Source organism: Neocloeon triangulifer, unplaced genomic scaffold (assembly GCF_031216515.1).
Source record: "Neocloeon triangulifer isolate White Clay Creek 2 clone unplaced genomic scaffold, ASM3121651v1 ptg000012l, whole genome shotgun sequence".
NCBI lineage: Eukaryota > Metazoa > Arthropoda > Insecta > Ephemeroptera > Baetidae > Neocloeon > Neocloeon triangulifer.
Window position 1 is genome coordinate 9,538,594 of NW_026775554.1, and position 14,687 is coordinate 9,553,280.

Sequence of the window (14,687 nt, forward strand, 5' to 3'; positions counted from 1 at the left end):
AGAATTCCCACTGTAAAACCTTGTTGACTGCAGCGAAAATATTCTCCCCAGTTTTCCTGCTGCCGTTAATTAACATTTGAGGTCTCATTCTCATTTTTCGGTCGGCCCATTATTCAAACCTGTTGTGTGTTTTTGATGAAAAGCCAGCCGACCAAGGCTTCTTTCTTTCTCTCCTGGGAAGAAAGGAAGAAAGCGATCCCGCTTTTTTTTCTTCCTCCCTTTTTTCGTGAAAGGATTTCGGCGAAAACAAAAGCAGGCGTCGGTTGTTGCCTCGCTCTTCTGTGTATTATTGTTAATGGCACACATTTATCGATACACTCTCTGTGGGCTCGCTTTCATTAAAATGGTCTCAGTTCATTTAGCAAAACCGACTGAGTGAGGAGGAATCCGCTTCGGTGCCCTCGCACCGCGAGCGTTGTTAAAAAGAGTAGTGGGCGAAAAAAGAAGCATCCCATTTTCTTACGTCGAGTGCGGCTGGAGACTTTCTCCGCTCGAATTTCCTTTCTGCAGACCATCCATCTCTTCTTATTTTGAGACGAGAGAGAAAGACAGAATACAAAACAACTTGTTGTTTACTTTCAGAGATGAAAGAAAGCAGGTCTGTCCGCACCGAGGAGCAATTATTTTGCAGAATAATGAGAGAGAGAGAGGAAGAGCTCTTGAAAAGGTAATACGAGAAATATGGACTTGTTGTTGTTGCTCGCCACAATATGGGAATAAATATGGATCCGGGGCGGAGAGGAGATAAGGGCTTCGATCAAAATGACCCTTGAGCGAGCAGGGCAGAGCTTGCACAAAGGACTCATTGTCCGTGAAGTAATTGTAGAGTTCGGCAACATTATTCAGAGCTGACATTTATAATGGTCGGCACATTCGTCCTGCCGCTGACGTCTGGAATTAATTTAGAGTGCTGATGGAGCGGTCTGATTTCGTTCTTAATGACGACTCGCGTGTATCGCTGTCGGGAGATGCATGATGGATGATCCACCCTCCAACTCTTGCAGCTCGAAATGCCACGAGGTTCGTGTTTCTGGCGAATTAAAAGAGCACGTCGTTTTTTTATTGCTGGAGCTAGTTGCTATTTACTTAATTGGCTGATCATTAAGTCGCTTTCTTCGTGTGTGTCTGCGGTTGAATGTGTATCGTGTGCCCTGCGATATTTAATACTGGCGATGCAGGCGAACCATCCATTTCAGCACTGCGGTGGTTTCTTCAAATGGCCAAGAGATTAGAAATAATGTAATAGAATGACTGTTGCTGAGGCCCATTTGTTTAACAGTGAAACGAAAAAGTCTGCATTCACATTTAAGTGGCATTTTGAAATAGAAATTGAATTATAATTTTTTGTGAATCTGATGGAGTTGTTTTTATTATATTATCAACTATTTTATTAAAATGATAACATTATTTAACAAAGTTTATTTTGATTCCCTTATTGAAAAATGAATATTTAAGATTGATTAAATCTTTTTAATACTTAAAATATTTTATTAATATTACTTTGATATTTATTTATTATTGTTTTTTTAACATGATACCTTGTTTCTAACAAGAACGCAAAAATGGCGTTTATCATGACCGGCTCTTGGTTCTGCAAAGTTTAAAGCATTATAGCTGTTTATGTGCTCAGAGGAGAACATAAGTTGCAATAAGTGTCACTTTTAACACGCGCCGTTCGCCCGACTGATTCAATAATGCTCAGCAACCTTTTATCGCGCGGAAAACTTCTTTCTTATACACATACTTGGTAGAACACAAAACAATTCACCGCAATTACGCGAACAATTGTTCCGTTTTGAATGAATGATACACCTGCGAGAGTTTGACGGCGCATTACAACAATGCAAATCCCTACCAGCTGCGTTATTAATTTCACCGCCATTACACCCTCGGCGGCTAATTTGTCCCGATACGGAGAGCGATGAATGCAGCTCGCACCGTTTTGTGCATTCAATCTATGCGAGTGTGATACGCGCAAAGGGAATCTGGTCGGGCTTTAATGGAAGTGGAGCGACGGCAGAAATCCCTGGCTGCCGGAACGAGGAGGCATTGTTCGGTGCGTACGTTGGTACACCTATGTACATCAACACACACGGGAAGCGAGCAGTATTATCATACATAATGTGCGCGCATAAAGAACAAAGGCGCAGCTTCTCTGTCGGCAGACGTTTGAATATTCATGTTAACGGTGTCAGGACCACCTTTCGCCAGGGCTTAATGGTTAATATTGTGTGTGCAGAAACGTTCGTGTCATCTCGTGTGTGCGAATTTCAAACGGTTGAAATGTTCACCAGGATATATAACTTCTGCTGCCATGAAAAGCCGGCGGGCCAAATTTATTCAAATGAAATTTATGCCAGCATTCGTTTGCTGTTTCAGTTTGAACGGACTTGTTACACATAAATATTCAAAATTTGAATATTTCATAATTATTAACGAGTTTAATCATGGGAATTCAATGCGAACACAAACTGAATTAGCGCGTGTGGTTAAAATGAATTTATGCATAATTTGGAATTTGGAATTTAAGTTCCTGAATTGAAATTCAGGGATAAATTTTAGTAAATTCAACTAAGATTTTTTCAAAAATTTATTTGATATAATAAATTATTAATAATAATCAATTTGAATTAAGTTAAATTACTAAATCGAGGATTATTTAAAAGGATTTATTATAAAACGTAAATTAAATAAATTCAAAATATTTAATTTAAATTGTAAAAATATCTTTATTTTACTTTTAAAGAACCTTCGAAAACATTTGTTAATTAATCACAGAGGAAGAAAATTAATTTTCAGAGTAAACTAATTCGTGGGAAATTTCAACTACTCAGATATGATACTAAATTGTACAATTTGCGTTGCGTTTCTCACACATTTGATTTGAGAAACGATGAAGCTCACTCAGGAATCAAGGTGGGATTTCAGATGCGGAGGCAGCGACGCAATTAAATGCGAGACGTGCGCGCATTCCAATTTGACAAAGTGCCGAGAGTGATTTAATTAAGTCGCTCACCCGCCGTTCCCCTCTGTGCCCCCTGTTTTATGGTGCAAAACAAAAATGAAGCGCTCGACGGGCTAATCTAATATTTTAATTACGCATGCAAATTGGGGCGCGCCGCACACATACACACATTTCCATGGCCCCGAAAAGCGACTGACTGCGCGCGAATAAATGATAAAGCCATTGTTTTACAAACAGACCCGTGTGTTTCGGACTACGCGAAATTAATTAAATCACGAAATTTCACATTTTCAGGGAGCGAACGTGCGTCGTGATTGCGGCGTTTGCACCAAACCCACACTAATGAGTTTGCGCCTCATCGAGCGATTAAATTCAAAATTATATTTTGATTGAAGGTAATTCTTAATTAAAAAAAAGGTGTCAACGAATTTTAATGACCAAAATAGCAATCGACTTTCGCATTCAGAATTTAAAAAAAAAAATACATTTAGCTTTTAAAGGCCTCTGAAAGTGTCAACTGAGTTTTCCTTCTGACAATGAGAGACTTTTGTAATTAAATGAATTAAAGGTACTGCCGTCTCAATCTATCTAGGGCAAACTCTGTGGCAAGTGATAGAACTACTCCTATTTTTTGCACCACTTTATTAATTAACAAGTAGGTGATGCTATTGTTGTGCAAGTTGCGAACAAACTTGCTTTGTTTGATGGAGATTTAATAAAGTGAGGTGGAGCTACTTGGCAATGGACGGAGGAGTAATTGCCATTTTCGCGAAAAGCGATTGTGTTGAATTTTGGGTGCGGAGTCCTCCCTACTCATCATTCAATCACCCGACGCAATCAAAAAACCATCTAACGCCACGAAAGCCTAATGAATTAACGTGCGAGCTCGGCCGGTTCACTGCTCCGTCAGACTCAATGGCGCAGAATTAATTTGCGAAACAACGCGGCGAACGATCAAAATAATTAAAACTGCCCGCGTGCACCTCCCGACCTGTATGACTAGGGGATTAGTTCATAATTTATTCAATGGATAATCGATGGCGCATGCAAATTAGATAGCGGTGCTACTGGTACTTGGATGCAGCTGCGGAATTGCTCTAATGTGCCATTGGGCGGGCATGTATAAAAATACTCTCAGTAATTGTTCCATAGGGAATAGGCTGAATTTAAATTTTGAGGTTTTGGAACTTGAAATTAGGTATTATTGAGACTTTTGCAATTTAAAATCGAACAACATTTTTCGTTTAATTTAGTTATATGCAGTTATATATGAATATATAATTGTTAGATTTCTATAAAGATCTAGGATGCAAATATGAAGTTAAATTGAAAAAATAGAAAGGAGAAAAAATGAGTGGTGCCTTCTGCACCACTAATGAAGGGCACAAGCTGTTAAGAATTTGTGTTAGCCAGAACTCTTACAAGAAAAATTAATTTCATTTATCAAAAAGTTTTATGATATCAAAAAAATAAATGTAACAAGAGTAAATGAAAAAAAAAACCAATATTACAAAATGCTGTTATTCTAAACTGGGGATGGAAATAAAAATAGTTTCAAGTTTTTGATACATAAACAATTCCAAGGATTAAATTGAGGTAAGGTTGCGAGATCTTTGGAGAAAAAGTTTAATTTGCAAAACAATTATCATAAATACAGTATATACATCACCACTATAAGATATAAAAAAAATCTACATAAAAGGAAAAGATATTTTTTTCTTTCTAAAATTGAGCTTAATAAGGAGACTTTGATGACTTTCTAATAATTTAATTTTTAAAGATGAAGCGCAAAATATTGTAAAAATCTTGCAATTTTCCTCTTTAAGAAATGGAGTAGAGCAATTAAGGGCAGACGGAGAGGGAAAAAAGCACTTTGCCCCATTTGTGGCTGAAAGTTTTGCAAGTTAAATTTGCTCTGGCGAAGAAACCTCTCGCGTAACTCATCTTACGTGCACGCGTTAATAATTGAGATTAATTGCGGTGCTCACTTGCGGGGCATGAATTTGTGAACAGCGAAGTACTCGCTAGCTGCAACACGTCACTAATTAGCCGACTTAATGTGCAGCAATATTATAGGCCCATTTAGGTAGCCGCGCCGGCTGAATATTAATGAGAGAAAGAGCCAAGGCGTTTGCGGCTTCTTAATGTCCCAGGGAAAAAGTGAGGAAAAAGCGACGGCTTAATTTTGAGAGGCGACCAACTAACTAGCAAATCCGCTCGCAGCACTGCAGAATAATTAGTAACCGACGCTTTTTCCGATCCACCTTTTCAAGAGGCAAAGTTTGACGATTAATCTCGGGATTAACAAAGCGTTCCGCTTCATTTGCTACGGTACGTATCGCGCGCAGACAAAGACCGATCGGCTGGAAAAGTCGCGGAATTAGCATGTGCAGCTTATGTACCAGTCTTGTGTGGCAGATTGCGTGTGTATCGCTTTCACGGGCAGCCATGGGAAGAGATATCGCGCGCGCTGTCTGTTGGCTGGCTCGTGTTTTCGCACCGCAGGCCCTTATCTGTTCTATTTTACGCAAACCCAACGCCCATCAGCCTCGTTCTTTCCTCGTCATGAAGGCGGCGGCCACAATAATTATCCGATCGATACAAACACACTCACACGCTGTTGTTTGCTGCAAATTAGAAACACCGTCGGCCGTGTTTTTCAGCGAATCACGAGCTGTGAGAATAACACCCTTCACCTTCAGCCCACAGAGGTGAAAGGCGTGAGCAAAACAACTATAAAAAAGGCTAATTAGTTTGGGATAATTTAAGTTAAGCAATAATATAAGTTAAATAAAATGAAATAAGCTGAATAATCATCTTTCCATAAATATATTTGTTTTCTTCATATTTTAATGTTAGAAGGAATATTAATTATGATCTTGTCTTGAAATAAATTATCACCTTATTTTTTTATATCTGAAAATAACTTACGTGTCGAGAATTTGAATTCATCTAATGATTTTGTGGAGAGAAAATTTAATAAAAACCGGCCGCCATCAAATTGCGAATTCAGATTGCGACGAGGGGCGACGGGGAATTTAGAATTGCAGATGGCGAAGGAATTTTCTAATACGCAGTGAGCGTCATGAAAAAACAGTGGCGGGGCGAAAATGTTGGCCGTAATGGAAGCGGGTCGAAGATGGAAGTGGAGAAAAAGGGCGAGGTGTCGGGCGCTGTTTGGCGAGGGGCAAAAAAAAGTGGGCGGCCACTTGATTGGTTATTAGGCTAATTGCTTTTTTCGGCGAGCAGATGGAGAAAAAAAGCAGAAAGGTCCAATTTATGAATATGCAGCAGGACGGAAATTTGCATATTATTTTTTACTACCCCGAATTACATTTGGAATTCGAGCGAATCGGCGCACCGATTTCCGTTTAATTAACGCAAATCACCCTGACAGTGTTGCCAACTTTCAAACAAACAAACATCACCCTGAAAACTGGCTGCTTTGCATTCAAACAAAGTCGTTGCAGCTCGCGTACACACGTTCCGACCGCGTTAGAAAGTAGCGGCGTCAACAGCGACTAATTAATTCCGAAGCACGCTCTGCGCGGCTGCAACGCGAGAGCGCCCAACACCCACCAGCACCAAGAGCGCAAAAGCGTTGCTGCTGCTATTTATTTATCGCCGTTACACGCACACGAAGGTGAAGAGAAAAGCGAATTCATCAGGTGGAAGTGTCACCAGCACACAACCTACTACTTTATGTATTATATCCAGCGCGTGTATGTGCACAGCATTTACACAGCCGAGTCTCTCCAGGGATGTCCAAGTGATATTGCCGTTGCGACCCTCGACCGGCTGACCAATCGCCGGCCGATAATGTATCGCCGCCGCTTGCGCCCGACGGCCCAAGAAGTGTTTTGTTGCTCCGAGTGCCCGACGGTGAATTTATCGCGTATCATTTTTATTGTTGCCACTTCTCATTTTCGCGAGGTTATGCAACCTGCAGGCCACTGCAGGCGATGCCGGCTCTGCGGGTTGAAGCTTCCGGAACCACAGGGACTCGGTCAGTGTTGAAAAATTTGTAAATTCCTTTATTTGGGTTTCTATATAATTTTAAATAATTATCTTACAATTAGGAGGAAAAATAAAAAATTCAATTTGAAACTGATCAGTTTTCATAAACAATACAGATCAAGTTTTAAAAACTTCAAAAATCAATTGAATTGTTCCCATCTTCAGTTTTTCAGCAGAAGATTATAATCCAAGAATATTGCTCCAAAGGCAATTTTTTTTTAAATATTTTTAAATAATTTTACAAAAACAGCAATAGTTCCTTCTGCTTAAGGAAATTGTTATTTTAATAAGAGATTAAAATGTTCAAGAAATATACAAATTAATTCGTTTCTTTTGTTGGAAATATTTCGCATTATTTTTTTAAGAACACAATTCTTGTATGCAATCTTATCTTGAAGCAAATTAAATTGTTTATTTCTCAATTGGCATATCAAAAGCTTCAGAGTACTCGCAAGCAAACGCCATTCTCTGATTCTGAGCGAGTAATATAAAAAGTAATGGTTGCCTTGATTTCATAATTTCAGAAAGAGGTCGACTGAATTATTTTACTTACAACATGCCTTTGCAAACAACGCTATCAGACTGCTTCAATTATTGAAATGAATTCAAGGACTCTGCACGGTTCGATTGCGCAGTAACGAAAATCGTCGCGATTAGCAGCCAAGGAAGAAGTTTATTAGTCGGCGGAGGTTTATTGCGTGCCTGTAATTGGCGGCGCAGAGTTCAAGTTGGAACGAAAACAGCAATTTTGCAAAGCGACTAGCACTATTTGTAGGACGGGGCAAAGCATGAATGGGGCATAATTTAGCGGCAGGTTTTATTCGCCCGTGTTATTGTAGGCGGAAAGCAAAACAGTTTAGCGCACGCGGCTCTAACAATGGCCCACCATTAGACTCGAGTGCGAGCAATGGACCGAATTGCAGCGTCCGATAGTGGACATGTGACTGTCGGCGCCAACAATAACAATCACGGTTGGCATGGCGACGATTCCGGGGCGCATCTTGCGGCCCTGGGGAAATTAGGCGTGAGTGATGCGCGCGTGCGTCCGCGATTTCGAGCTAAATTATTATTACGATGCAGACAATGCGGCGGCGGCGGCTTTTGTCATTATGCGTGTGGAAATGAAGCCGCCTCGCTGCCTCCTAATCACGAACGACGAGCCTTGATTGCATGCGATTCGCCTGTGGGACCAAAACTATTATGTAGTTTAATGAATAGGCGCACTGCCTCTCCAAAGCGTCATTCGATGTGCGGAATATTATGGAGACGATGAGGAAGATGTGCAATGTTGAATGAGAAGAAAAGCCTTTCTAGATTTGCTCTGCATTTAAAAGCTTTGTGGAAGAAAAATTTTGTTGATGCTCACATAGTGTTAAAATTTAAAAAAAAAAAAGCTCTTTAGTATAATTTTATTGAAAATATTATTAAAGACGCTAAAATAATACAAAAATAGTTCAAAATTAAATGCGTTACTCAAAATTCATTGTAAGACTACCTTTTGAGAAAGCTTTGCTCTGACTGAAATCTCAATTTTTAATAAAAGTAACGGTCTGCGGAAAAAAAGGGCGAAACAAGAAAACTCAGCTTGCGCTGCGTATATTCATGTGTTGAGGCTGCTCATTCACTTAATTTTAAAGCTTATTTTCTAGATTTTAAAGCGCTTTGAGCTTTGCTCTGACTGAATTCTCAATTTTTAATAAAATCAAAGGTCTGCAGAACAAAAAGGGCGAAACAAATAAACTCAGCTTGCACTGCGTAGAATCATGTGTTGAGGCGGCTCTTTCACTTAAATTTAAAGCTAATATTCTAGATTTTAAGGCGCTTCGAGCTTTGCTCTGACTGAAATCTCAATTTTTAATAAAACTAAAGGTCTTCGGAAAAAAGGTGCAAAAAAACTCAGCTTGCGCTGCGTAGAATCATGTGTTGAGGCGGCTCTTTCACTTAAATTTAAAGCTTATTTTCTAGATTTTAAAGCGCTTCGAGCGTTGCTCTGGATAAATTCGCAATTTTAATCAAGGATCTCGGAAAGGTAGAGCGAAACAAAAGAAACTGAAATATCCAATCGCTCAGTCCGCATTGGAGATGTCAAAAGCAAACGGCAACCATTTTTTCCACCGTATAGATTAACCGACTGCTGAGTAGTGTGAAATTTTCGGTGTTGAAGTTTTGACAGCGCAATTTTCTCCGATTGTGAGCCGGCGGCGGCTTTCTGGGTCACGCAAGAAGTGCGAAGTGTTTCTCGACTGCAAATGCTCATTCCGCCGAGGTGTCGGCCAATAAAGCGCTAAAGTCAGTAAGTAGGCTGCTGGCAGGCTAATTGCCCACTCAGCCCTAATGGCCACCCTGCCAGCGTTGGTTTTGTTTGCTTGTTCTGTTTGTTGTATTCTGTGTTGTTTAAGTCCTCATCTTTTGCTTCATCAGTCTGAGTGCTCGGCCATTTTGGCCCGACGAAAAGGCTCGCACAATGCAGCCGGCGCTAACTTAATAAAGGCGAATGAAATTTGGGTTGCCGACTGATTTAAATAATGGTGTTTACCCGGGCCAATATAGTATAGAGAGCGAGAGAGCGAGTGCGGGGGAGTGCGAAGTTAGTTTCGAGTGCTGAGCAAACTTTCTTTCGCGGCAACGACGGCGGCGGAGATTTATAATTGATGGCTGGCTGCGTGCGCGACGCTCTCTTGCCACCTTCTAATGAAAAGACACTTGATGAAACTTTGTTGCGTGCAACGCTGCTCGCTTTGTGTGCACCGGAAGGAGGAGAGGCGCACGCACTCTTTCGAGGTGCGAAGGACTATTTATTGCCGCAGACCAAACTTCTCGTGCCATTTTACAGAAACACTGCACACTTCCCAGAGAAAGGGTGCATGGCTCAAAGGGGTATTATTCACTTGTCAAACTCTTCGTCTTGCTTGAACGAAACCCCCAGCTTTTGGCATTATGTTGGGAAATGTTCGGGGGTTCAGGAGAAATGGTTTATTTGCAGAAATTGAAGCCTGAAACAGGATTTTTTAACTTAAGAAAGAGGCTTACCTTCTAAAAGTAAAATTGCAAAAAAGTTTCTGCTATTTTCAATTAAAGTTTCTACTATTACTGAGTGAGGTACAATTGATTTGAATTAATTTTGTATTTCTTTTCTTTTAGTTGTAATCAAATTAGAGATCCATTTTATTCAAAATCAACTGCATACTTTATTTTGGAAAACCAATTTTTTTGGATTAACAATTTTAAATTTTTGATTTTTTAAATACTTTGCTTTTTTGACATTATAATTTATAATTTTACTTGATTTTAATTCAAATTATTTATTTTTCTCCAAACAAGTCAAACAATCAATTGTGAAAAATTGGTTGTGAGAAAAATAGGCACACAGTGCTAGTGAACAACTCACTGAAAATCTTTAATTGAAACATTTGAAGTAAATTTAGCTATTATAGAAGTTTATTTTATTTTATATTCTAAAATTCATATTAAAACTTTGTTTCTTATTTTGTTACAGCACTAAATATGTCCGCTGGCACTTTAAATTAGAAAAAAAGACATGATTTTCGAACGCAATATATTTTTTAATGAAGTGAATTTCCTCCATTGACTGAATACTAACAAAATTTAATCACATAATTAAAAAAAAGTTTAGAAACGCCGATTATCAGGTGATTTTTCATGGAAATTGCAATTTTGTAACTTCAAAAAGCAGTCCTCGGAGAGGCTCAAAGTGTAATTGATTACCGGCGCGCACACAAATCCAGCTGCTCCGCAAATTGAGTGCTAATTATCCGCTAATCCGGCGTCCTTTGACACGGAAATGGCCACCACGCTGTTGGCAGGGAGGGCGGGCAGAACACGCAAAAACTCTCAATTTTCGCACGCGCGCCCAGAGATTTAATGGGCAAATTCAATTAATGCAGAGAGAAAGAGCAGCCTTTTTGCGCTGGAAACCACCCATATTTGCACACACTCTGCTGATGAAAGAGATGGATGTGTCGAATATCGAAAGCGAACACGGTTTTCACATGCGCGCTTTTTATATTGGAAAAAAATCCGCCGTAAACAGCGGTGCAGCCACTAGAGAGGCGTTTCAGCGAATTATAGCTACTACATGTCGAAAACTTTTCACCCCTTTCCGGCGGGCAGGTCAGAACGAGGGGGTCATCGGGGTGAAAAGGGATGGATATTTTATTGCATCTGCAGCCAACGCATGGACGAGATTGCCGCGCCGTCGTTTGCGAGACCTGATCTTTAATATTGATCTGCGGGTAAATAGCGCAGTTTTTTTTCCACGACAAAACCCGACGCTTTGATCTCAGCCGCAATATCCTCTTTCACTTTGGACGATATTTTTGCCGAGTTTGTCACAGCCAGAAAGATAAATATCGATGGCAGCCAACGTCGAAGTTGCAGCGATATTTTGCTTTTCCAGTCGGTTTTTGTGCGGAGAGGGGGAATAAAAATGGAGAGGGAGTGGAAAAAAAATGGGTCAATGTATATGGAGTACTCACCAGAGAGCCCGGCCGTTTTGCAGCGCAGCCTCAATTCTGGAACAGGAAATTAAAAGCACATTTAATTGAAGCCTCGTTGTTTGCAGGATGTTCAAAAATATGAGAATAGCTGGCAAAAAATAAATGTGACGCCAAAACGAAGAAGGCTTTCAAAAGCAAGAAAGATTGAATTTTTATTGGGTTAATTTTCTTTTCAATTTAAACGTTGTAAAAAAAAATACAAGACACAAGCACGCTTTTTTTCTCTTTAATCATTTTATTATTAAAAACTAAATGGCTCTGTCAGTTTTGGACATGGTTAGTGGAATGAAAAATAAAGAAGCAGCAATTTTAGAAAATCCAGAATATATTTGAAAATTTAATAAATAATACTTTTCAAATTTTCTTATGAAGCTTCATTGATGTGTTAGATTAATTTAAAATGAAATTATCAGATTAATTGAGAATGCGTTTAATTTCTATGAAAACAATTCTTTATAGACATGAGAAAATAAATTTGAAGTCTCAAATTTTATAATTATTAAATTAAAAAGTAATATTAATTTATTATTGTGAATAATTTTATCTCATATTTTGCGGATAATTTGAAAAGGTACATTTTCAAAATTTTTGAAAGATGAAATCTTCAATTATTACTGGAGTTGGTGCCAAAAGAGCAAACAAGCCGGTCGTTTTGCGAGCAGTTAAAATTTTTATGCAAAGCGAATTTCCACAAAGCCATTGCGTGCTGCGTTTGCGAGATTGAACGAACGCTATCGGCAAACCAAATTCAGACATTCTCATGCAAATGCGCTGAAAATCAATAAGCCAATTATCACGCCGGTGAGTGTAACACACACACGAGCTCAAGCTGCTTTTCAACTCTCGCTGAATGAGTCCCGGCGCGGATGGCACCGCCGCAAAACCGATCGGCGCTTTCCTCCTCATTTTTGCCGTCCGAGCAAAGCAATTACGCAGTGTGTGACGCGCGGGGCCACGTATAACACGATATACGTTGAATAGGGCGCACCGAGATAACAGCATTAAACTTGGGTGAAACGCACACCAGCGACAAACATAACCTTGTTGTCTTCTCGGAATTGCCCCATGAATATTTGCAGACTAATTGATTGATCAAGTTTGGCATTAATTCGCTGACTGAGTTTCAATAGGTTGGTCAATATTAAAATCTGGTTGCATGACTAGCGTTTTTTCCAAGTGAATTATTATTATTATTAGAGAGCTCTACGGTCATGAATGTTTTAATTTGTTCGTGCACGTTAATATCACGAGTACACTTTAAATTAATGGCCAGTTTTCACGAAAGCAAGCGTAAAATGTGGGGGAGGGAAAAAGTAAACAGAAAGAGTACAAACAAAGCAGCTGACAGACTTTTTGTGTGACAAAATGTTTCGTAATGAAAGGAGAGAAAATAAATAAAATAGATTTTGCTGAGAATAAGAGCAATGAAAATTGAACAAATAATGGAGAGAAGTGGGCTTGTTTGGTGTTTTAACTATAACAAAGAAAACCTCAAATATTTAATGAAAATTTGAAGCAAAGTTAACAAGGTAATAAAGAATTGTCTTTTGAAAAATTTTAACAGCCTTAAAACAAGATTTAAATCAGAATTTGTTTGCATTTGGATTAATTTCTTAGAAAAAAAATAAATGATGTTTAAAAAGTATTGATCAGTTCTAAATAAATCATTACAAAATGTAACAGGTCATGTCGCAGAATTTGTGATAAGTGATCAGGACAAAATCTAAGTGATAGAAACAAAATATAAGTCAACCGAGGCTCACTGCGGTGGATTGGGTATTTTGATCTTGGAAGCTCGGAAGTTTCAGCAAAATTCTTGTTAGTGGTGTTGCCGTTTTGTCCAAAAATTCCTTTTTTTTCAAAGAAATTGTCTTCAACAATTGAATGTAAACAATGTGGTGTAATAATTTGGAAAAATAAACAAGAATAATAATGTTACACATAAATTTAATTATTTTTTTAAGTTTACAACATGTATAATTACTTAAAAAACTAATTTATATTATTAATCTCAACCAAAATTAAAAATACAATACGCGATCTCTAATTAAATAACAAAAGTGTATTATTGGTTATTGTAGGTCGGTGCCAGCTCAGTTGGCAAAGACTGAGCTTGGGCTAACAATAAGATGCACGCAGCTGCGTTCAATTTGTGGTGGCTGCTTTGCTTCGCCTCACAAAACAATCAATTATTCGCTGTCTCTCTTTCTGACGATCAGAGCAACGTTCACGCAGCGATGAATAATTAATTGTTAATCCTATATTAAATTGCACACCTGATTCCCGCGTGCGGTTCTGAAGCTCAGGTGCTCGAACGAAAATTAATTAAGGCGGGATGCGGCCTCTCGCTCGATCGCTGCCAACACTCGATATAAACAGGCGAGTGTTTGCCTGGCGAAATATGCAAATCGCGCGCAGTGCAAGACAAAGGCAAATTCGCACTCTCTTAAAGTACGTCTCATTCTGGTGATTCCAAGAGTGACTGAGTTGCCCCCGCCGAGAAGCAAAATTAATTAGGCAGAGGCGGAATTGCACGGTGCAATTAGCTCTCTCTCGACCCGGCGGGGCATTTGCATGAAAAAGTTGCCAAGTCAAATACGCCGACCCAAGAAATTTGCTTTCAACCGCAAAAACTGCGTTCATTATGCGGGTGTCTGCGGAGTACAATTATTTAGTTTCTTTTGCTCTACTTGCATTGAAGATTTCAAGAGCCATTTCTCTATCCCCAATTCACACAGAGAAGTTGAAGAAAAATCTAGTATCTGTTCTTGATTTAATTTCACTCAAGATTCTTGGTTAGTGGGTTTTTTTTATTATTAAAAAAAGGGATGGAAACAGGAAAATGATGTATTTTCTTCCACTATCAAGCTTGCATTTAATATGAAAAGAATTGGTAAAGTCTCCGCAAAGTACGATATTGAAAAACTTTGCTCTTCAAGAGTGCGCTTCGTGCAATATTATGTGCTGCCTTTGTGGCAATTTGGACGATAAATCTGAGCGCGGTAGCGGCGGCACCGCCAGTTTCTTTCAATCCAGAATCCAATAAATCGAGCGTAATCCTTAGCGAGGAATGTTTGCTCCAAAACAATAATAATGAAAAATTATTGGATTCCGCAGCGCTGATAAACCGAGGAAGAAAAATTCCGGCCAAATATATATCCAGTCTGGGAGAAGAGAGAGCGGGGCAA

General features: G+C 39.1%; 1 protein-coding gene across 3 annotated transcripts in view; it reads right to left on the minus strand.

Moving 5' to 3' along the window:
• The window catches only part of LOC132197435 (uncharacterized), a 149,127-nt gene that overhangs the window by 66,428 nt on the left and 68,012 nt on the right, over nt 1–14,687 (minus strand). For all 3 annotated transcript variants that reach the window (XM_059620728.1, XM_059620726.1, XM_059620727.1), the window contains one exon: nt 11,479–11,514. The gene's annotated coding sequence lies outside the window, so the exon portion shown is untranslated. The remainder of the gene's footprint in view (nt 1–11,478; nt 11,515–14,687) is intronic.